The 25097-nt window shown below is 38.0% G+C and overlaps 1 long non-coding RNA gene across 1 annotated transcript; it reads left to right on the forward strand.

Moving 5' to 3' along the window:
* Positions 1-3039: 3039 nt before the first annotated feature.
* On the forward strand, positions 3040-17605 carry LOC127519888 (uncharacterized). The gene is made up of 4 exons (XR_007931935.1): positions 3040-6210; positions 14181-14504; positions 16617-16907; positions 17048-17605. It is a non-coding gene; the product is annotated as an uncharacterized LOC127519888 (long non-coding RNA).
* Positions 17606-25097: the final 7492 nt, after the last annotated feature.

Raw genomic sequence — 25097 nt, forward strand, 5'->3', positions numbered from 1 at the left:
CGTGTTCTAGCGAGAACGCGCAAGCAAATGGATCTGAAGATTTTAGTTTACGGTTTTCAAATCGGAATGGATTATTTCAAAAAGGTAATACTGTCTCATTGAAAAGCTTTAATTAAAACTGTTCACATTTTCAAAACAGTTCATAGTTTACGTAATTTAATGAATCGTCTGAGCTTTTTTGCCTGTTTGACTGAGCCTTGCGGTTGAGACAACAAGCGAAGCGAAACTTTAAAGGGATAATTCACCCAAAATTTTCATTTTTGGGTGAACTATCCCTTTAAATTTAGAAAAAATATCGAAATATAAATGAATGCTCTTAAAACAAGTGAGACTCAACGAGAGTTTAATAACCAATCTGTCATGATAAAGGATAGGAGGATGAAGTTTCTATGCATAGTTGAGTAGATTTAGTTTGAAGGGGTATTTCCATTCATAATTCTGCTTAGCCTATAATGCCCACAGTCTGTGTATTATTGTGTATGTGAATTATTTACATTTGCTCTATTGACAGGTGTTGTGTTTTAAATCGTAGCCTAATAATATTTAACAATATCACTGTTTCTGCTGTATTTTGACCAAATAATGCAACCTTTATGAACATTTACAAATCTTAAAGATTCCGACTTTTGAACAGCTTGACGATTTGTGGCAACAGCACGAGTGTTTATACAACGTGTCCTGTAAAACATATCAAAATCATTCCAAACACTATCAACGCAATTTCTTCCTGCCTATCGTCCGTCATGTTTATTCTGAAGTCTCGAGAGACTGAGTGCGCCGGAAGGGCTGCCGATTTCGCATTGTTTGTGCTGCTGTTTCATAATCATTTAAAATGTAGCAAACTGACAGCTCCAGTAGTAATGAATATTTATGTTAATCTTTGCTATGAAAACTAGCATGTACAAACCTTAATTAAACGATTTAATGATCAATTAGAAAGGTTTTTTTTTTAATTTTTTTTTTTTTTATAGACATTATTCAAATACAAATATTTAAGGCATATTTAACAATCATAAGTCAGTGTTTCGTGTTGATACAGCATACAGCATTTTTCCATCCAGTTTATCAAAAACTCTATATTTTTATAATTTATAAACACTCCAACTTTAATTGAGGTCATATTCAAAGGATGTATCAATATATCTTTAGATTGTATCCAATTTTGAAATGAAAGCCAAAATTCATTTACAAATTCACACTGAAAGAAAATATGTTCTACCGTTTCAATGTCTTTCTCACAAAATCCACATGAGTTGTTTAATCTCTCATGTAAAAAGGAGTTGGATGGATAAATGTCATTTAAGATTTTGAATGTCACTTCTTTGGCTTTGGGAAGAATTGGGTATGATAAATATCGTTTCCTTATTTTTTTCGCCTTTTCCCCTCTAAAGTCTTGCAGAACATATTTCCTTTATATAATAATACTACTGTTTAGATAAGACTTTTCTAATAAATTTATTTGTAAACTGTTTGCTATTTAAATTAATACCTTCAATGCAAAGTGATCTCATTTCTGATTGAGAGTTAGAATATATTACAAACTGCTGAATCATTGTTTTCAGGGGTGCTGGGATGTCCTTTATCACTCTGATGTATTCTCTAATTGGGCACTTGAAACTAAATTTATCACAGAAGTCACTGTAATATAGCAAATTACCAAAATTATCCATCAAATGACTTACTGCCCATATACCTTTTTCCATCCAATTACCGAAAAACAATGATTTCCTATTACTCAGAATATATCTGTTGTTCCACAAAGGTGTATTGTGTGGTGTAAAGTTGTGTTTAAACATTAGGTTCCAGTACAGAAGAACTTGTTGTTGGAAATCAGATAATTTTACAGGTAATTTGTATAAATCATAGTCACAACACAATAGAAAATCAATTCCACCCATCTTTTGAAAAATTGCATTTGGGATGCTAAACCAAAAAGAATCTTTGTGACAAACAAAGGACTTCAACCATTTCAGTTTTAGTACACCATTCATCACAGAAAAAATCTATAACATTCATGCCACCCTCTTCAATACTCTTAATCATGTCAGCTTTTCTAATGTAATGGCATTTATCCATCCAAATAAATTTGAAGTTTATCTTGTTTAATAAATTGATCATATTATCTGATATTTCTAAAGAAAAGGCAGGGTAAATAGCTCTGGATATACTCTCCATCTTGGATAATAAAACCCTAATTGTTATATCCCTTTGTAGCCAGGAATTCAATATTGCTTTACATTTATCAGTATTTCTAAGAATGTTTTCTTTTTCCCTTATTTCTTTATGTCTGGTGACCGTGATGCCCAAATATTTGACTTCTGTTTTAACCTGTATATTCTCAATTAAGCGAGCTGGATGATTGTGCAAAGCAAGAATTTCACATTTATTAATGTTCAATGTGACACCTGATGCTTTCGAGAACTGACTGACTGAATCCAACGCTGTGGAGATCTGCCTTTCATCTTTTAGAAATAGAGTCGTATCGTCTGCAAACTGACTTATGACGATGTGTTTTCCCATGATGTTAAAGCCATCAGATTTATTCATTTTAATCATGATAGACAGTAGTTCAGCAACCAATATAAATAATAAAGGCGAGCTGTTGCAGCCCTGTCTAATGCCCCTCTTAACTGTGAATCGTGAACATGTGCCATGCTCCAGAGATACACAGCTGTTTATATCATTGTAAAGTAGACTAATTAAATTTGTAAATTTCCGTCCAAAACCAAAAAGATTTAAAGTTTCTAAAATAAAGGGATGTTCTACCGAATCGAAAGCTTTGTAGAAATCTAAAAAAAACAATGAAACCCTGATCTACAAACATATGACTGTAATCGATTAAATCTAATACCAATCGTATGTTATTATGAATAGATCTTCCAGCAAGGAAGCCAGATTTCATTTATTATCAGGGGTAAGCCTTTTTTCATTCTAGCTGCAATAATTCCCGATAATAATTTATAATCAGTATTCAAAAGCGTAATGGGTCTTAAATTATCTAGCAATCTTTTGTCTTTGCCATGTTTGGGAATAAGTATTATTAAGCCTTGCTTCATGGTTGTCATTAATTCGTTCTTTGCTATGCATTCTTGAAATGCCTTAAATAACATATGTCTGATATCTTTCCAAAAGAATCTATATAATTCGGCTGTGAGCCCGTCCGTACCCGGGGATTTATTCGATGATATTTATTCGATGACAATTTTTAATTCTGACTCAGAAAGTTCTTTAAATGAATCATCAATCTTGGGTATAATGTCTTTAATTTTATTTAGAAAATTTGAGGAATCTTGTTGGGAATATGCAGAAGTATAGAGATTATTATAAAATGCAAAGACCGTCTTCTCAATGGTTTTATTATCCTTACACTCTGATCCATTTATCAGTAAGCTTGATATTGCCTTATTTTCTTGTATCCTCTTCTCTAAATTGCTGAAGTACGAGGTGTTCTTTTCTCCTTGCTCTATCCACTTCGCTCTCGATCTCACAAACGCACCTTGAGCTCTTTTGCAATACATATCGTCTAATTTGGACTGCAATATTAATAGTTTGTCTTTATCTTCACTGTTTAATTCTGCCTTATCACAGTATTTACTAATTTCTTGGAACAAGTTACATTCTTCTCTTCTTTTTTTCAAGGCAATCTCTTTACTAAACTTTATGGAACTTTCTCTAATTCTATATTTTACAAATTCCCATTTACTGCAAAAACTATTTATAGTCTCATTATTTTCAATTTCAATTATTATTTCTTTTATCTTTGTACAGTAGTCTTTATTTTTTAACACACTAGCATTAAATTTCCAGTAGCCTTTATTTTTCCTTATTCTATCAACTGGATTTAATTTCATTTCTACAATACAATGATCTGTTAGTGAGGCTTTAGAAATCAAGATATCTGAGACAAGTTCTCTAAACGAGTAATCCACCAGCCAGTAGTCAATCCTAGATTTACAGGTATTATTCGGTTTAAACCAGGAATATTTTTTTACACCTGGATTTAGATTTCTCCAAATATCTATCAAGTGATTTTTTTATTCATAAATTCCCCTATTGTATGGTTTAAGTGGTAGCTGTCAAACTTAGTGGGCCATCTATCTTCCCATTCATCAGGTGTCATATTCCAGTCACCTCCCATTAAAATAAAGTCTGTAGGATAAACTATTTTGAGTTCTGATAAAGTGTTTGTAATTTCTTCAAGCATTTGTTTATTTTGGGCAACAGTTCTATGACCATACACATTAGTTAGTATGAAAAAACAACCATCAATTTTTAAAACCACCATCAGCCAATGACCTTGGTTATCTGTCCTGTATGAGATTATATCACCTGGAAACCTATTAAAACAAACTGCAACACCAGCAGACTTAATAAAATAAACATAATGCTTTTCTTTTGAATAAATCTTTTAGACCCCTCACGTTTTATGAAGCAATTGAGACTGAACAATTGAACATTGCTGAACAGGAGATATTTTAAACGAAGAAACTAAAGAAAAAAAAAAAAAAACATATTAAGAACTTAGTTCAAAGCCTATTTACGCTGATTAGCAAATACAACAATAGTCCCATGTCCTCTTAACACATTCCTTCAACCTCTAATGTCAGTAGATCAAACCTTTCCTTCGTTTAACCAATTCGACGACCCTCTATGTATCCGTGCAGTCCGCGGTAGTAGGCACGCTTTCCCTCCCGACGAGCCTGTTCAATCTGCGGCCACAGTTTTTTCCTTGCCTCTCTATCCTCTAGCGGGACCATCTCGGTGAGGCGGACACCTTTCTCTCTGCACACCGGGGAATCCTTGCAGTGACGCTATAACTCCTGCTTGACAAGTTTCCGGACAAATAACACAACTACGTGTCTATTCCTGTTGTCTTCTTTTCGTCCGACTCTGTGCGCAATATCAATTGCTTCTTCGAGTTGTCGCTGTTCCATGTCAGGGGCGATCTCCTTGAACAGTTGTATGACGTCTGTTCTTACGTTTTCGTCCTTTCTTTCTGATAAACCTTTCAGTTTCAGACACCATCGCATCTTATATCTCTCCTGGTCCCTGATTCTTTCTTTAAGCTCTTGATTTTCTTTGCACAGACGATCATTGCACTTTTCTAGCTCGATGACTTTCCCCTTGCATTCCTTAACTTCTTCGGCACTGAACTGCACGGCTTTCGATAGGCTAGCAATCATGCTGCTACTCTGCTTAGCTTGCTCTCGAAGTTGCGTCAGTTGCTCATTAAAGTTCTTCTCCAAACTCTGAATCGCTTCCAGTATGGTCAGGTTAGACACCTTGTTTTCCTTTAATGTAGTCTTGCTCTTTTTCCCAGCTGGAATCTTGCTCGGAGTTGTTGGCGTAGAGTCTTTTCTTTTACTAATTGTGTTAACCTCCATATCATAGTCATGGTCGGCAGATTGTTCGAGGATCTTAGTGCTCATCGCAGCTTGCTTTTTATCACTGTCTCCTTCTTTAATTATCAGTCTGGCTGGTTTGATCGTACTTTTTAATTGTTTGGAGAATTTTTATAAGCAGATAGTCAAGATTTGGGACAATTTTGCTTCCGTCTCTGACGCGAGCAAGTGTTCAACACGCCATCTTGCCCGGAAGTCCAAATTAAAAAGGAAATTATACCTGTATGATATTATACTGGACCAGCGCGGTTTGGAAAATGAATGGATGATTAATTCAGCTGCGGGCGCCATCTCCTGGCGAGACGCGGGAATTCATTCAGCACGCGACTCTCACAGTGCATTATGGGTATTCTCTAGCTGTTGAGCGTGCATCGGTTGTACGCTCGTTATTGTAGTGCATTGTGGGATTGAATGAGTGCACTCAACGTCATCCACTATGGTTTTGGACACCACTACAAATGGCTGTCCCCTCAAATAGTGCCCTATTTAAGAGTATAGGGGGCGATTTCGGACACAGCTTGTGAGAAGGTGCGCACTGCAGAGCAAATGGGTGGAGCTTACGTTAGATCCCCCTCGCTGGACATTTAGTGAGGGGGAGCGAATGTACAACCACACCCTAACCACACCCTAATCCTACCCACAACTCTATCCCTCCGCCCACTGGATGTCCAGAGAGGAGGAGCCGGCCATCATAGACTCCTTTTGGTGCTTTTAAGTAATTTCAAGTTTTAATATGTCAGAATGTTCTTCAAACTCTTGAAGAAAATGGCTCATGGATTTGTTATGATTTTTTTATTGCATCTGATTGGTAAGTTATGAATTTGTTTTTGTACATAGTCAAAATGTTGTGTTTAAATGTACAGTATTCAGTAGTATCACCCGATAACAGATCCTCATGAAATCAAATCAGTTATTTTACTTCAAAACCACTTTTTATGTACTCTCTCTTAAAAACCTTTCCCCGGAACAAAGTTTTTAAATACTTTTTGGTTAGACAGGAAATAGAATGTTTTTTTGTTTGTTTTTTTACCCTTGTCCTTAATCATTCTATTTGTTACTTGAATTTTGTTATTTCAATACTGCATTAAATGTGGGAGTAGATCTGACGTGATTTATTCTGGATTCATTTTTACATGTCAAAAACCTGCAGCTTTAACAGGGGTGTGTAGACTTTTTAAAACCACACTGTAAAAAAAAAAAAAACACAGAGACATCAATAATCAGCATATGAATCTCAACAATGGTGACAATCAACAAAGCTTTTTTGTGATTTTAGTAGCTTGTTTTGTGACATTCAGAGTAGATTTAAACTTTTTTTTTTTTTTTTTTTGTCACCATTGTTGAGATTCATACGCTGATTCTTGATGTCTGTGTGAGTCCTCATGACCTTGACAAAACATTTTCTGCATAATGATTTAATAAAATTGTTTATAGTAATACAGCACTGCAGTAGTATTGGCATCAGAATTTTTCTTGCTTTTTTGCTATAACGAATGTGTATCAGAAACGCACAGTTAATGCAGAAAAATAATAATGTTCAAGGGTCAAGAGCCCAACTAAAGCAAGCACTGACCACCAGAACGGTGACTTCAAACTTTATTATTTTATTCAATAAAACATCAACATCTAAACCTCTGTTAATTCTCAATAAGAACTTTAGTATGAAATAAAGTCTGGATTGTAATAAGTAAATGTTGAGATCTTGAGAAATCTGTTAGTGTTTAATGTTCTGTTGGGATTTAAAGGGTTTCTGTATCGTGTGTTTTGTGGGTCACCATTGTGCTGAAGAGTAGAGCCTGTGCTTTAGTCCAGGATGAGCCGGAAAACATTGGTGTTATGCTGTATGTTGCTTTATTTCATATAGTTACGTTAATTCATTCATGTGTGCTCTTTCTGGTTAAATACAAGAGATTCATATTTTACAGTCACTGTGTTTTGTTAGTAACAATTCAGGATATACCTGTAAAACAACAGTGTTTTTTCTGTAAGAGTTTTGTACTTTATTTAAATTAGCATATTTTACATTTATTTTACAGACTTTGATTGGCAGCCTTTGCTGAAAGTCATTTGACTGTTTTTTTTTTTTTTTTTTTTTTTAAGATTATGTTTTGCAGTGAAGGTGTTTTATTGTAATAATACCTGTAAAATAACAGTGTAAATAAAAAATTTTAATGAAAATTTCTGTTAAAGTTTTTTACACTTTCTTTAAATTAGAATATTTTACTTTAATTTTAAGGTTTTTGTTTGGCAGCCGTAGCTGACAGTCATTGACCATTTTTTTACAATTTATTTTTTTACAGTGCACTGTATGGAGATATTGAAGCAAATACCTTAAAATTAACTGACTTTAAATAAGCTAAAAAAATAAATGTGTCATGGCTATTACTTATGTCTTATTATTGAACAGTTCATCATGCTCCTCTCCAGTTAGTCAATAAACAAATACAGTCATGTGAAAAATTGAAAAAAAGCACACACTCTTTGAACGTCACAGGACAAATTATCTGGTCCTTAGAAGGTCTTAAAATCTTTGGTAAATACAACTTCAGATGAGCAACGACACATGATGACATATTACATCGCTTTAGTTCATTGAGGTTTGTGGGTGTCTGTTGCACAACTCTCTTTAAGGTACCATCACAACATTTCAATCAAGCTGAGGTCTGGACTTTGACTGGGCCAGTGCAACACCTTAATTCTTTTTTTTCACCATTCTGGTGAAGATTTGCTAGTGTGCTTGGGATCATTGTCCTGTTGCATGACCCAGTTTAGGCAAGTTTTAGCTGTTGGACAGATCGCCTCACATTTGACTCTAGAATACTTTGGTACCCTTATGAAACAAAAATATATGGGAATATACTGCAAAATATAATGTGATATATTACATATACATTTCAATATATGGGAAACTAGTGCTTATATTTTTCAATATACTGCAATATATGCACTGACCATGTATGGCTATATATTGATATAAAATAGTTAACACTTTACAATAAGGTTCATTAGTTAACATTATTTAACTACATTAGGTAACATGAACTAATAATGAACTGCACTTACACAGCATTTATTAATCTTTGTTAATGTTAATTTCAACATTTACTAATACATTATTAAAATCTTGTTAACATTAGTTAATGCACTGTGAACTAACATGAACAAACAATAAACAGCTGTATTATCATTAACTAACGTTAACGAAGATTAGTAAATACAGTAACAAATGTATTGCTCATGGTTAGTTCATGTTAGTTAATACATTAACTAATGTTTAACTACTGAACCTTGTTGTAAAGTGTTACCATAAAATATTTAGAAAGAAGACAAAAATAGCATTACATGTAACATTCATTATCCTTTATTGTGTACATATCCATGTTCCCATATAAATGTGAATATATGTACACATAGGCCTATACACACATTCACAGAATGAGTTAGGATCAGTGGTTACAACAGACTTCTAGTTCCCAGCATGCATTGCTTCTGTTAAAGGACAGTAAATTTTAAAATTAAGTGTTATTTAATGTGTTTTTCCTCAATATCAATATAGGGGGAGATCTGTTAGTGTTTGATGTTCTATTATTTTGGAATTTAAAAGGTTTTCTGGCATGTGTGAATTTTGGGGGTTACCATTGTGCTGAAGAGTGGTTAGGTTGATGATTGGCCGAACACCATGAGAGCCATTTTGCTTAATTTAAAAAGTAATGGCTGTGTTTTCATAAAACAGACAAATCAACTGTTTTTTTCAGACATCTCACTAGAGAGGCCAATCTGCTTTGAGTGTAACTAAAATGAGCCAATGCACATTGGCATGAAATCATATGCAGCGGCTGCTCGCCTCGCAGCGCGGGTATATAATGAGCAGCAGGTGCGTTGCATCTTCAGGTTTTCGCTGAGGAGCCGAACAGGTTAGGCGGCAGCATCAGCGGGGTCCAGCGACTGTGGCGACGGGACGTACGTCTCCGAGCATGCAACCTGAGCAGGCAGGGCACGCCTTGTGCTTGGTAAGCCAAGGCGATGGCGTCCACTATCCAGTGGGCCATCCTCTGCTTGGAGACAGCCTTTCCCTTCTGCTGGCCTCCGTAACAGACAAGAGCTGGTCTGAGGTCCTGAGGCTTTGAGTTCTGTCTATGTACTGGACAGAGCAAAGCCAGGGCTGGGTCTGCCTCCTCCTGGTCCCTGAAGGGAGTGGTAGGAACCTTGGGCACATAGCCAGGCTGGGGTCTCAGTACCATGTGGCTGTTGCCCGGCCCGAACTCTAGGCACGATTCGTCGACCGAAAATGCCTGCAGGTCCCCTACCCTCTTGATAGAGGCCAATGCAACCAGCAGCAAAGTCTTCATAGACGGAATCTTTAAGTCTGCTGACTGCAAGGGCTCAAAGGGAGCATTCTGAAGTGCTCAAAGCACCAGAGCAAGGTCCAAAGAGGGTATGGAGGGGGGTCGAGGAGGATTTAACCGTCTCGCCCCCCTAAGGAACCTGACGACCAGGTCGTGCTTACCAACAGACTTGCCATCGATGTGGTCGTGGTATGCAGATATAGCAGCAGCATGAACTTTGAGGGTGGAGAGAGACAGCCTACTCTCCAACCCTTGCTGCAAGAAGGAAAGCATGACTCTGATCGAACATCTTCGGGGGTCTTCTCGGCAAGAAGAGCATCACTCGACGAACAGGTTCCACTTCAAGGCGTAAGCACGTCTCGTAGACGGCACGTGCCGAAGTGATGGTGTTAAGTACTTCGGGGGGTAAGTCAACTAGAACCTCCGCGTCCCGAGACATGGAGTTTCCAGAGGTCTGGACGCGGGTGCCCCGTCTCTGAGAAAGAAGGTCCTTCCTCAGAGGGATGCGCCAGGGAGGGGTTGTCGCAAGGAGTGAGAGTTCCGGGAACCAAGTCCGGTTGGGCCAGTAGGGCACAACTAGCAAGACCTACTCCTTATCCTCCCTGACTTTGCACAAGTTTTGTGCAAGTAGGCTCACTGGGGGAAATGCATATTTGCGAAGGCCCCGGGGCCAGCTGTGTGCCAGTGCATCTGTACCGAGTGTTCCCACTGACAGGGTAAAACAACTGGCAGTGAGAGGTTTCTGGCGAGGCAAACAGGTCTACCTGAGCCTCCCCGAACTCTCTCCAAATCAGCTGGACCACCTGGGGGTGGAGTTGCCAATCTCCCGGCAGCGCAGCTCGTGAGAGCTCGTCGGCCACACGGTTGAGCACACCAGGAACATGAATGGCACGAAGCGACCTCAGATGCTTCTGACTCCAAAGGAGAAGATGGCGGACGAGTTGTGACATGCGACTGGAGCGTAGACCACCTTGACGGTTGATGTACGCAACGGTCGCAGTGTTGTCCGTGTGGACCAGCACATGCTTGCCCTGTAACGGCCCTTTCAGGCGGCTCAGGGCAAGGCATACTGCTAGCAACTCGAGGCAGTTGATGTGCCAATGCAGTTGGGGGCCCATCCATACCCCTGATACTGCATGCTCGTTGTACGTGGCACCCCAGCCGGTGGCAGAGGCATCTGTGAACACCACAGTATGCCAGGACACCTGTTCTAGGGGCACTCCTGCCCGAAGAAACAAGGGGTCTGACCACGGCTGAAGGCTTGGCGGCATTCCGGAGTGATTGCCACTCAGAAGGTGCCGCGTTGCCACGCCCATCTCGGGACTCGGCCGAGAAGCCAGTGCTGAAGCAGTCTCATATGAAGCAAACCGAGCTGGGTTACTGCCGCTGCGGCTGCCATATACCCAAGGAGCCTCTGAAAGAATTTCAGTGGGACCGCTGTCCTGCCTTTGAACGTATTCAAACAGTTCAACACCGACTGAGCCCGTTCCTCTGCGAGGCGTGCTGTCTGTTCGACCGAATCCAACTCCATACCGAGAAAAGAGATCCGCTGCACCAGGGAGAGTTTGTTCTTTTCTCATTTGACCTGAAGGCCCAACTGGCTGAGGTGACTGAGCACCAGGTCCCTGTGTTCGCACAACTGACCCCGAGACTGAGCTAGAATAAGCCAGTCGTCGAGATAGTTGAGGATGCGAACACCCTGTTCTCTCATGGGAACAAGGGCTCCCTCCACGACTTTTGTGAAGACGCAGGGAGACAGGGCCAGCCCGAAGGGTAGGACCTTGTACTGATATGCTCGACCCTCGAATGCAAAGCACAGGAACGGCCTGTGTCGAGGGAAAATCGAGACATGAAAGTACGCGTCCTTCAGATCGATCGCTGCAAACCAATCTTGGGGACGGATGCACTCGAAAATGTGTTTCTGCATGAGCATTTTGAACGGTAGCTTGCGGAGGCTCCGATTCAAAACTCGCAGGTCCAAGATCGGCCGTAACCCACCGCTTTTCTTGGGTACAATGAAGTAGGGACTGTAGAACCCTGACCTCATATCGGCTGGAGGGACCGGCTCTATCGCGTCCTTCGCCAGTAGGACTGCGATCTCCGCACGCAAGACATGGGCATCAACAGCTTTCACTGCAGTGAAGTGGATGCCCCTGAACTTGGGGGGATGCCAGGCGAACTGAATTGCATAGCCGAGCCTGATGGTCCGAATGAGCCAGCGAGACGGACTGGGGAGCGCTAACCAGGCCGCAGAGACCGTACAAGCGGGATCAAAGGGACCGTAGGCGTACCCGCAGTGGGGCAGCGAGGTGGAACGCAGCGATGTGGCTCAGAAAGCTCTCTTAGCGAGGCGGCCCGTAGCGGGATCTGAGTGTGCTGTGCAACACTTACCTGGTTCCACGGTTGGGCAGGGGGCGCAGGAGAGGCTTTGGCTGCTTTCTCGAACTGCACGCTGCTGCCCTCTGGCTAAGGAAGAGGGAGATGAGAGTGGTGAGGTTTTTTCTTCTCCCACTGCTCTCCGAGCCCTCTTCAGACCCAGAGATGGAGGAAACTGCTCTTTTTTTAAAAATTTGGGCCAGCAGCAGAACAGAATCAAATCCAACAAAGGATGGTGGGCGCTTCTGGACCACTGAGGTGGACATCGTCTGGCCAAGAGCCTGCGCCGTGACTTTGATCACGGTTAGTCAACAAGCGCAGCTCAACCCCGGCTCAGAACTACCCTGATGCATTAAGAGTGCCTTGGCCTCACATGCAGGGTGAGTGTGGTCTGCGCACAGCCACCCCACCCAAGAGGGTAGTGGGAGAGGAGGAAAAAAAAAATGCAGATTTTAGCACTTTTGGCGTTCCATATTTATGGCACCAATATAGCTCCATACTGCCAAGTTTCCTATGCACATCCGGAACACCCGGGAAAGCATGGCTGTAAACTCTGAATCTGAGTCAGCATAAGCACACACCATTACAGTGGGCAGCGTCACCCTCATTTCCAGAGCATAACAGCCCTCTCTCTGATGCTGCAATCGACATCTGACTCTCAGATGGAGCCCTGAATGAAATGCTAGGTTCCCCTATGAGAAGGACCAGCAATCCAATCCAGAAGCTGCACAGCTTGTAATGCGCTAGAGAGGGAGGAGCCCTAGGGGGTTGGTTCCCTGAAGGAAACTCTCAACCTCAAGTCACCCAAGCTATTTCACCAAAGTAGACCTCTTCTGGTGCACCAGAGAGGGTGCTACAATGGAGATTAGGCAAGGAGACCGCACATCTAGAGCGCAGAGCGAGCGCTGGTTTGCCGTGACAACCCGCGCTGCAGCCTGACAGCTCGACGGCACACGACACGCAGAGGAGTGAGAGGTTTACTCTCGCTGAACTCCACGGTCTCCCAGAGTGTCGGGCAGACCCGCGGCTGTGCTTTTACACACAAGCGGCAGCTGGCCAACAACAGAGGGGACTCTGCTTCCCGAAGAAAGAAGAGTCACGACTGGCGTGTCGACGTGATCATGTTCTCGTACGAAAACATGAACCACCCACGCACATCATTTCAGCATGCGCCCAGACATGTGAAACAGTGATCATCGCCGTCAGTGAGGACAGGAAACGACCGCATCCAGAAACACACACATAGAATGTCATCTTTAAAAAGAAGCAAGCTCTACTTGTGTAAGCTCTTTTAGGGACTTTACTCTTTTAAAAGTGCTGAAGCACGCAGGGGAATGGCTGCCGCGACACAGACAGGGATTGTGTGCAGACTGTCGTGTGCTCTCTCTCTCTTTGAAGGCGCTCACTCCTACCAGCCATAAAATCGGCTTTCAGCGCTCAAAAGTGCACCGTACCGGCCGTGAGAACAGCCTTCTGACGCTGTCAAAACAGCTATTTGCTCAGTAATGGCAAACGAAACAATAAACAGAAAATAAAGAGAGGACTTGGACCCCGCTGCTGTGCTGTTCGCCCGCACTCGAAAAAAAAAGAGAAGTTCAACCTAAAAGCTTGACTCGTCTTCTAGCAGACACTTGCTTGCAGAGAACAGGAACACACACCGTTCGGCTCCGAAGTGAAAAGCTGAAGATGAAACGCACCTGCTGCTCATTATATACCCGCGCTGCGAGGCGAGCAGCTGCTGCATATGATTGCATGCCAATGTGCATTGGCTCGTTTTAGTTACACTCGAAGCAGATTGGCCTCTCTAGCGAGATTCCTATTCGTCGGTCTGTGCGACGTACGTCAAACGTGACCGACTGAATGGGAACATTGATAATCTTATCTTTGCACTTGTCATTAAATAAAGTTTCAAGAGAATTAACAAATCACAGATTCTTGATTTTATTGCATTTTACAAAATGTCCCAACTTTTCTACAATTAGTGCAACATAAAAAAGTGCTAAAGTAAACCAACCAAATGAGAACTTATTCTTTGATTGTGTGTGTTGTTGTGCAGGTGTCTTTGGTGCTGATGAAGTGAAGATGGTGCCAGTGAAGGAGGGAGATTCAGTCACTCTACACCCTGATCTTACTGAAGAACAGAAAAATATTAAATTAGAGTGGTCATTTGGAGTTGTAGTAATAGCTACAATCAATATAAAAAGTCAGAATATCTTATATAATGAAAGTTCTGATAAGACAGTCAGAGACAGACTGAAGCTGGATCATGAGACTGGATCTCTGACCATCAAGAACACCAGAACCACAGACACTGGACTTTATCAGATACAGACGACTGAAAAACAACTTTGGAGGAAGTCCTTTAGTGTTACTGTCTATGGTGAATAGAGAATTATGTGATTTGTCCTGTCCACTGTATATTTTGTTTACATATTAAATCATATTTTCATTTAACTGTTAAAAAATCAGTGTAAATTTTACAGTAAAATACTGGCAGCAGGGTTGCCAGCCAGTTATTGTTATTTTTTACAGCAGTCTTACTGTAATTTCATTTACAGAATTTTACTGTAATCTAGAACACATAACTTAATTCACCAAAAAAGAAAAAAATTTGATGCTTCTTAATCTTGAAAAACAGGTCAAAATGTAATATATAACTTTCAAATTTACATGAAAAAATGCCATAAAAAGTGTATTTTTTTTAATTTTTTTTTTATTTAGAAAATCATTTTATTTTTTAAATGGACATAAAATTTTGTCATGAAAATGTTTTTAAATTACTTATTGGCCATCATGGCCCTTCACACAAAGAAATACGCAAACTGCGTTATAACTATAACTTGACCAACATGGTCATATAAAAACATTTCTTAAAACCCAGATCACTTTCATCACTTCATGAACAGACCAACATGGCCAAACAACATTCCAACAAACTTGCGATCAAAAAAGAACAATTCTGCTCCAGATGATGTTCCATCCCAGGATTCAGAGAGGCTAGAAATATTGAAAGGAACAAAGAGGACAATACATTAGATATATTACAAAACATAATAATACTTTCAGAGACTGATAGAGGGATGACAGATACAGTCAGTGACAGATAGAGGGATGATAGATACAGTCAGATGCAGATATAGAATAATAAAAGTATATAATAAAAGGACAAATAGATCTCGGTGTGTTTGTGTATTTCTTACATTTCAGAAATTCCACTGAAAATCCATCACTTTGCACAGAAGAGTTGCAACATGTAGGTTGACCGCAACCCGTTTCTTCTGAACTGTCTGGCCTGTTGTTTTAGATGGCACTTTTCCTTTCGTCTTTGTTCCTCTCTCCCGATAAATACATACAAAGTGCCTAAAGGATCAGGAATTCAGATTGGTTTTAGCTTTTGAGGCATGTAATCATGTTTTTGAAAATGTACCATGTGGTAGAGCAGATGTCCCACTAATCAAAACACCTTATTTAACTAATTTGTTAGCCAGCGTCAAATAGAGAGACATCTAAAACATCCACCCTAAAAAATAAATGTCTAATCTAGTTGAGAAACATTGTGTTAAAGGCCACAATAGATATAAAATGTATATCTAAAAGGCAAGTACATGATGATCAGTTTGTTCAAGTGTCAACAAACACGCATATCTGTAAATAGCACATTTCATTTCAAGTTAATAAATTAACTATACAAGGCAAACTTTATATCAAACAGAGATGTTAAAGTGTTTGCATTACCTTAAGTTAGCAAATGTCCACAAATACATATCACATTGGTTACGTTAACAGCTTGGAGCAGCAACAATTTACGTGACACATCCTCCGTGAGCGGCCTGATCGCGTCGCGAGGCTTTTTCATTTCGGCCCCTGTTAACAGATGACTGTCTGCCTGTACAAATGTGATTTACACCATAAAATAATCACGACCAAGTGTGCTGATGAACACGAAGTTCCCGTAAATTCCAACTGTTTGAGATCCTACCACAACCGCGCTGAGGAAAACCCCGCGCAAGTCTGGTCCGCGCCCCGTGGACAGAGGATGTGTCAATCCGGGGTTACCAATATGAATCGCGAATGTAGATACATAGTTACCAAAGACTGAGGGGGAAAATGAAATAAAAAGTCACTTACCACAGTTGTAAATCACTCCTCTTGCTGCTACCCAAATCTCGACCATTGAAGATCCCACAATGCCTCTGTATATTTGAAATTTACAGCAATATTCTGTAAATTTGATTCAAACCGCCACGCCCTCGGAATTCACTGCAGTTTACAGCAATATGCTGTATTATTAAAATACAGCCAGCGGCTGTAAAATATTGCTGTAATTTTTACAGCAATTCATTACAGTGAAGGCTTCTAATTTATTATATATAGAAATATAGATATAATTCCTATATTACCATAAAGAGATTAATTTGTCTGTTGAGTTTTGTTTTTGTATACTTTATGATTGTTTTGTATACCTTTTTGTGTGTGTGTGCATATTTTCCAGCTCCTCTGCCCATTCCTGTCATTAACAGATACTGTCCTTCATCATCATCATCAAATTGTTCATTGGTGTGTTCAGTGATGGATGTGTCAAGAGCAAATCTCTCCTGGTACAAAGGAAACAGTTTATTGTCCAGCATCAGTGTGTCTGATCTCAGCATCAGTCTCTCTCTACATCTGAAGGTGGAATATCAGGATAAAAACACCTACAGATGTGTGATCAACAATCCCATCAGACACCAGACTCAACATAACATCACTCAACTCTGTCACACAAGTCCCGCTACAGTTTCAGGTAAGCGGTGATATTAGCATTACAGAGTTTGAATGCATTTATCATATAGCAGCATAGCTCACTTCTGTACCTAACATTATGAATCATTTATTGAAATGTAAGGTTCTGTTTCAGTGCACAATTTTTTTCCACCCCCTCAGACAAAATCTGCTATTGTGGCACTACTGAAACTGTGACCCGATTGGTTGTCTCTGCTCTGGTGGGCGTGGCTGCTGTGGCAGCTGTGGTTGTTCTTATCTATGACATCAGATCCAGAAAAGTTGAACAAGAGAGGAGAGAACAGGCAAATTAGAACTCGATGAATCTGATATTTTAAAACAAGAATAGACTGTCTCTCTATTTTCTCTTCTTTTCTGAACATTTTTGTTTTTGAAAGTCTGAAGGTTAAACAAACATTAAACAGAGTTTCAGGACACAAAGACATTTTAGAGATACTACTGTAAAAAATATATTTCTTTAACCTTGTAAATAAAACAAAGAATATTGGAGTATTTTCAGTCTTTCTATTTTAATGTCATGTTTTATTCAATGTGTTACTTGCCATTTCTTTGTAATTATTTGTGGAAATTTTGCAAAAATTGTTTCTACACCTAATGTTTTTTCACTGTAACACACCAAAGATTTAATTTTCTGTGATGTATTAAAATATGTTGCAAACAAATAAAATAAAATGTTTGTGTCGGGGTCAGTGAAAATAATTGCAGAGGCAAGTTTAAATCTGAAGTAATGTCCCAAGTGTGTGTACATGTTTTTCTATCCTTCACAGCAAAAACTCCAGTGTTAAATGAACTCTGGGAGTATATGTGAGACCATACTCAATAGTGTTAAAGTGTTAAAATAAGAGTGTTAAATGAACACTGTAGTGTTAAAGTTAATAAGATAATTAAGTGATTAATTGAGTGATGATTGACCATTATTGAAGATACTTGATGTTAACAAGCAGAATCACCAAAGGAGAAAAATCACAATTTTTAAGTCACCATCATGGAGATCAGGGTTTGCTTTAGTTGGGCTCTTGTCCATTGATTTTTTAAAATTAGATTTTGTTTGGGCTGCTGTAACTGAGTTATAACAGCCAGACGAGCAAAGAGAAAAGATGATCAGGTGGTGTTGGTAATGTTTTCACATAATCATTATTTCACCTTCAATTTGACCTTTTCAATATAATCCAAAGGATTTCTTAAAAGTTGTACTGATAAAAAAAAAAAAAAAAAAATCTTTATTTTAGGCACACACAGACACCATGTCATATATATCCGAAATGTTGCAGTGAAAGGGTTTCATATGAGGTAGGAGGTTATAGTATGGGAGATTGCATGTAAGAATAACTGAGTCAGTAATGCATAAGCTAGGCTATTTTGCATTTGAGTAACTATCATTCCAGTAAATTAAAAGAAATGAACTTGCAAAAAGAGGTATTTAGAAAGAGTAAACACTTTATTTTGTCTGATTTTTACAAATTATTTTGCTGTAAACACTAAATATGACTTGAAATGTGATCTTTAAATAAAAAAATAACATTATTCAAAGTAATAGGCAAAACCACTGTCAAAGACACTGCACGTATGAATAATAAGGTTAACAAAAAAGTACGAAACAATACAAAACATCTTTTTATATGATCTCACAGTTCTGGGCAACTCAAAGATAAGTGCACTGAAAGCTCTCTCTCTCTCTCTCTCTCTCTCTCTCTCTCTCTGCTGTTCTTGAAATTACTGTTCCTAAAATTACCGTAATCACAGTAATACACGCGCACACTTTTTTTTTTTTTTTATCGGAGCTGGCTTGATCGCAGTAATTGACTAACGCAGTGCTGGTCAAAACAATCAAAGGCTACTAAAAATACATTTGAGTGTATTGAAAGTTACGTTGTGCGTTAGCTCGGTGGCTAGCTGCTATGAGACGCACATTGAAGTAAGCTAGATCAATATTAGATGACTTGTGTTGCTAAATGGCATTCAGTTAATTCTAAAATATATGATGGAGAAAATGCTTTATTACTGTTACTGGTATAATACTGGTGTAGCCCTCTCACCAATAAATATGGTTCAAATGTGAGAATTATGACTAGGGGAACTTCCAAATTAAAAGTAACCAGGTGAGAGACACATTTCTAATTTTACTTAATTTCTATTAATCACAGATATTCACTTGATAGTGTCAGATTTATGTTTTCTACTTAGAAAAAAAAATAAAAAAACGCTACTGTGTTTACCTTTAAATTTGAAATTACAAATCCCTCACAAGGAAAAACAAATTAACAACAAAACAATTTTTCCCACAGGAAATCACACAAAATTATGGCAGATCAATAAATGTATTTATTCTTCTCAGAACTCTTTTGTCTTTGTGTATTTGTCCTTTGTGTGTTCATTTAAATGAATAAATCAAATATAAATAATCACAACTTCTTCTTTGTCTCCATTTATGACCTAATTTGCATGGTTTATGAAGTGTCAGATCTGAGTACATTTTCTTCAAAGTACCATTAAAAATAGAAGAATGCATTTTACAGTCATGTGACATACATTTTTCAATTAGGGCATAAGGAAAGCTTTACAATGAGACTCGTCTGACTTGTCAGATGGCAAAGACATAAAAGGGGAGATACAGTTTATACTTGAATTTTATCGTTTAGAATAAAACTAATACAACTACAGTCATAGCTAAGCTTATATACTAGGGATACATACATGCACCTTGAAATACAACAACGGGTACACTTTGGCACAGTCATATTTGGAGGATAAATGTACATTCACAATCTCCATGCGTGTTTGTGAGTGTCTGTATGTGTGTGTGTATTGGGGTTGTGGCCGGTGTCTGTGACCACATGGCCCTTAGCCCCACCAGGGTGACTCTTTGAAGTCCCTTGAGCTGGTGAGAATATCTTCTGTTTTTTTTTCAATGAGGTAACAAAGGTGCCAATGGGGCAATTGGTCCCGGACTTGCCGGAGCCGATTCGTGATTTACACGCACAGTTCAGGAGGCTAGAAGCATTCTGAAGATTCTAAAGATGGCTGGCAGATCCGATTTTGAACAGATGCTACATGACAGATAGTAACCATTTGCAACTATATATGTGGCCATTAACCTGTTAACCTTCACAAGGATGCCAACACACTGAAGCTTCTTTGTTTAAATTAGCTCAAATTTACTGTCAGATTCCTACACTGATTCTTGATGTCTGCGTGTACCTAAAAGAAAGATTTTTTTTTTTTTTTTATCAGAACAACTTTTAAGAAATCCTTTGGATTATATTGAAAAGCTAATTGATCGTAGTTGATTCGTTATCTCTACGGACCTGGCCCCAGAGTTCGGCACACATGTGATTGGCATATTAATTGCAAAGTTTAACCGTCATAGAGTGAAAGTTTATAATTTACACATTCAAGCAATTTTATACCTTCAAGAAGAGGCAAAAGAGTTACATTTGCCCCCATGCCCCACTCACAATCATTTTATTTTCTTGCTGATCCAAAAAAAAAAAAAAAAAAAATACGATCTGTGACTCAAAAACCATAATATGATCCGAATCGTGAGTTTTGTGTTTCATTGAACCACTATAAAAGTCATGCAAAATTGTGATCACCATTTTTTCCCCAAACCATTTCTTCACAAACTGCACCCCATAACCGATTCTAAAGATTTCACTGATCATGTCAATCACAGTGCTGATTGCTTACACCATACTGTAAAACTTTGCAGTAATTAACTGGCAGGTACAAAGTACTGTTGTTTTTACAGTTTTATACTTAAAAAAAAGTCCTGTCATTTATCTGTAAAATGCTGGCAGCACAGTAGCACTAAGTTAATTCACTTCATTTGCAGAAACTGACAAAAAAGTGAAAATATATTCCCTTAATAGATTATAAATTATAAAAGTTCACCAAATTGACCACAATTAATACAATAAAACGTGATAAAAGTAAGGGAGGGTCATGAATAGTTTAAAAAGCTTTCTAATAAATGTTGGCGCAAGATGATATTTTTTCCTCTTTTCATCAGTCTTTTGTTCGTTTTGTTCATAAGTCTAGGTCATGTTTGACAGTATAGCATTTTGAAGTGTTTAACTCTCAATAGAATTCAAATGGATTGCATTTTATCATCATTGTCATGATAGGAATGGCTTGTGGAAATCTTATCATAAGATTCAGAGTACACTGTAAAAAAATAAATCGTAAAAAAATGGTCAATGACTGTCAGCTACGGCTGCCAAACAAAAACCTTAAAATTAAAGTAAAATATTCTAATTTAAAGAAAATTCAAAAAAACGTTAACAGAAATTTTCATTAAACTTTTTTTTTTTTTTACAGAAAAACAGTTATTTTACAGGTATTCCCTGAATTATTACAATACAACACCTTCACTGCAAAACATAATCTTAAAAAAAAAAAAAAAAACTGCCAAATGATTTTCAGCAAAGGCTGCTAAACAAAGTCTGTAAAATAAATGTAAAATATCCTAATTTAAATAAAGTGCAAAACATTCTTACAGAAAAAACACTGTTGTTTTACAGATAGATCCTGAATTATTACTAACAAAACACAGTGACTGTAAAATATGAATCTCTTGTATTTAACCAGAAAGAGCACACATGAATGAATTAATGTAACTATATGAAATAAAACAACATACAGCATAACACCAATGTTTTCTTGCTCATCCTGGACTGAAGCACAGGCTCTACTCTTCAGCTCAGTGGTGACCCACAAAACAGACGATACAGAAACCCTTTAAATCCCAACAGAACATTAAACACTAACAGATCTCTCAAGATCTCAGCATCTTCACTTATTACAATCCACACTTTATTTCTTTTATACTAAAGTTCCTGTTGATAATTAACAGAGGTTTAGATGGTGATGTTCTATTGAAAATAATAAAGTTTGAAGTCACCATTCTGGTGGTCAGTGCTTGCTTTAGTTGGGCTCTTGACCCTTGACTCTTTAGCAATAGTATTTCTCTGGCTGCTTTAACTGTGTGTTTCTGATACATGTTTGTTATAGCAAAAAAGAAAAACATGATCAGATGGTGTTGGTCACTTTTTAAGTAATGATTCACTGGTGTTAGAGTCTGGTCTCTGACTAAATTGTTTAATATTTGTGCTGTAATAGTGCTATAATACTTTAAACAATTTTATTAAACCATTATGCAGAAAATGTTTTATAAAGGTCATGCAGACTCACACAGACATCAAGAATCAGCGTATGAATCTCAACAATGGTGACAATAAAAAAAAAAAATAATTCAGATCAACTCAGAACATCACAAAACAACCTACTAAAGTCACAAAAAAGCTTAATTGATTGTCACCATTGTTGAGATTCATATGCTGATTATTGATGTCTCTGTGCTCATAAAGCATTTTTTTTTTTTTTTTTTTAAATTGGAAAATCAGAATACCAGGTTATCATAATGATTCCACAATATCACAAGGTTACATAAAATCGTATGAAATTAACAGTTAATATACTCAGAAATTTGACACTATGTGATATCAGTGAATCAGGCCACTTCATGATAACTATATCATCAATAAACAACCAAAATCATTTGATCAGAGTTTCTGCTATAACAAACATGCTTCAGAAACACACAGTCAAAGAAAAGCTAGCATAAAAAAGTCAAGGGTCAAGAGCCCAACTGCCCAACTAAAGCTGCCCAGCACACCCATGTAGGCCCCACATGGTTTAGCCCAGATGAAACACTGTTCAGAGTGCACACTACAGGCTGTTAAATGTAACACTGAATCAGTGTTGGAGCTAATGAAATAATTAAGTAATTAATTAAGTGATGACTGAGCATTATTGAAGATAGCTGCTGTTAACGAGCAGAATCAACGAAGGAAAGAGAAACAACAAAAACAGAACAAATCGAAACACTAGAACTACAACTGACTTCAGCCACAGCCTTAGATAAAAGAAGACATAAAATCTCTCAAATCTCTCAGGATTAAACAACTCCATATACAGAAACTCTTATTGAGAATTAAGAGACAGAGTTTTTTGTAGTTGATTTTTTTATTGAAATTAGTTTTTTATGCCACCATCATGGTGATCAGTGTTTACTTTAGTTGAGTAGTTTGACTTATCTTTGTAATGTTAGAGTTTCTCTGGTTGCTGTAGCTGAGTCTGTTATAGCAAGAAAACCATTCTGGGGGCCATAGATGAGTTTTGCATGATGCACCCAGAATGCATTGTGGCATGAAGTATGTCACCATTGTTGAGATTCATATGCTGATTCTAGATGTCTGTGTGTGAGGAAGTTTTGCAGGAGTTTTTAAAGTGTTTAGTGTGTTTTAAAACTTATTCAGCTTTTCTGATTAAAACTAAAGATCCAACACAAACTTAACATTTTGCTCAGATAAAGCTCAGTCATTAGATCAGTGAATTAAGCCACTACATGATGATTATATTCTTACCATAAAGCAGTTGACAGTAACTGATCATATTTTCTCTTGTCTTCTTTTTGCCATAACAAACAGCTACAACAGCCAAAGAAAAAATAACACTAAAAAAGTCAAGAGTAAAACTGCCTAACTAAAGCAAAAACTGATCTTGATAATGGTGACATCAAACCAAACTTATTTTCAACAAATCATCAACATCTAAACCTCTGGTAATTCTCAATAAGAACTTTTGTAGATGCATGTCAGAAATAAAGTCAATCTGGTTAGTAATAAGTGAAGCTGGTAATGCTGTTTGTGGAGTTGTTTAATCAGATCTTGAGACATTTAATGTCTTTTATCTTCAGTTGATTTCATCTAAGGCTGTGGCTGAAGTCATAGATCTTGTTCTTCTGTCCTTCTGTGATTCTGCTCATTATCACCTAATTATCTCATTAACTCCAACACTGATTCAGTGTTACATTTAACAGCCTGTAGTGTTCACACTGAGTAGTGTTCTGGGCTAAACCATGTGGGGCCTACATGGGTGTGCTGGTTGGGAGGCGAAATGTAACATACATTTAAAGAATGTAACATTAACATTTAAATGTAACATACATTTAAAGAAAATGTATGTTAAAGTTTTTTTGCAGTTTATTTAAATTAGGATATTTTACTTTAATTTTAATTTTATGTCTTTGTTTGACAGCCGCTGCTGCCAGTCATTGACCACTTTTTTAACGATTTTTTTAAAGTGAAGGTATTTGATTGTAATAATTCAGGAAATACCTGTAAAATAAGTGTTTTAACTGTCACGGTCCCGCTGGCTGGACGCCTCCCAACCAGCACACCCATGTAGGCCCCACATGGTTTAGCCCAGAACACTACTCAGTGTGAACACTACAGGCTGTTAAATGTAACACTGAATCGGTGTTGGAGTTATTGAGATAATTAGGTGATAACAAGCAGAATCACTAAAGGACAGAGGAACAACAAGATCTATGACTTCAGCCACAGCCTTAGATGAAATCAACTGAAGATAAAAGACATTAAATCTCTCAAGATCTGATTAAACAACTCCACAAACAGCATTACCAGCTTCACTTATTACTAACCAGATTGACTTTATTTCTGACATGCATCTACAAAAGTTGTTATTGAGAATTAACAGAGGTTTTGATGTTGATGATTTGTTGAAAATAATAGTTTGGTTTGATGTCACCATTATTGAGGTCAGTGTTTGCTTTAGTTAGGCAGTTTTACGCTTAACTTTTTTAGTGTTAGCTTTTTTTTTGGCTGTTGTAGTTGTTTGTTATGGCAAGAAAGACAAGAGAATTTGTGATCACTACTGTCAGCTGCTTTATGATAAGAATGTAGTTGTCATGTAGTGGTTTAATTCACTGATCTAATGTTTTATGAGCAAAATGTTAAGTTTGTGTTGGATCTTTAATTTTAAACAGAAAAGCAAAATTAGTTTTAGGACACATTGTACACTAAACACTTTAAAACTCTCTGCAAAACTTTCTCACACACAGACATCTAGAATCAGCGTATAAATCTCAACAATGGTAACATGCTTCATGCCACAATGCATTCTGGGTGCATCATGCAGAAAAGAATGCATTGCGGCATTAAGCATGTCACCATTGTTGAGATGCATAGGCTGATTCCCGATGTATGTTTGTGAGTAAATCTTACAGTAGTTTAAAGAGCTTAGAGTACAATCTGTTTTAAAACTCATTCAGATTTTCTGATTAAAACTGTGCTGGATCTTTACATGAATCACAATAAAACAAAGTTAG

This window comes from Ctenopharyngodon idella, chromosome 10 (genome assembly GCF_019924925.1).
Source record: "Ctenopharyngodon idella isolate HZGC_01 chromosome 10, HZGC01, whole genome shotgun sequence".
In the NCBI taxonomy this organism is placed as follows: domain Eukaryota; kingdom Metazoa; phylum Chordata; class Actinopteri; order Cypriniformes; family Xenocyprididae; genus Ctenopharyngodon; species Ctenopharyngodon idella.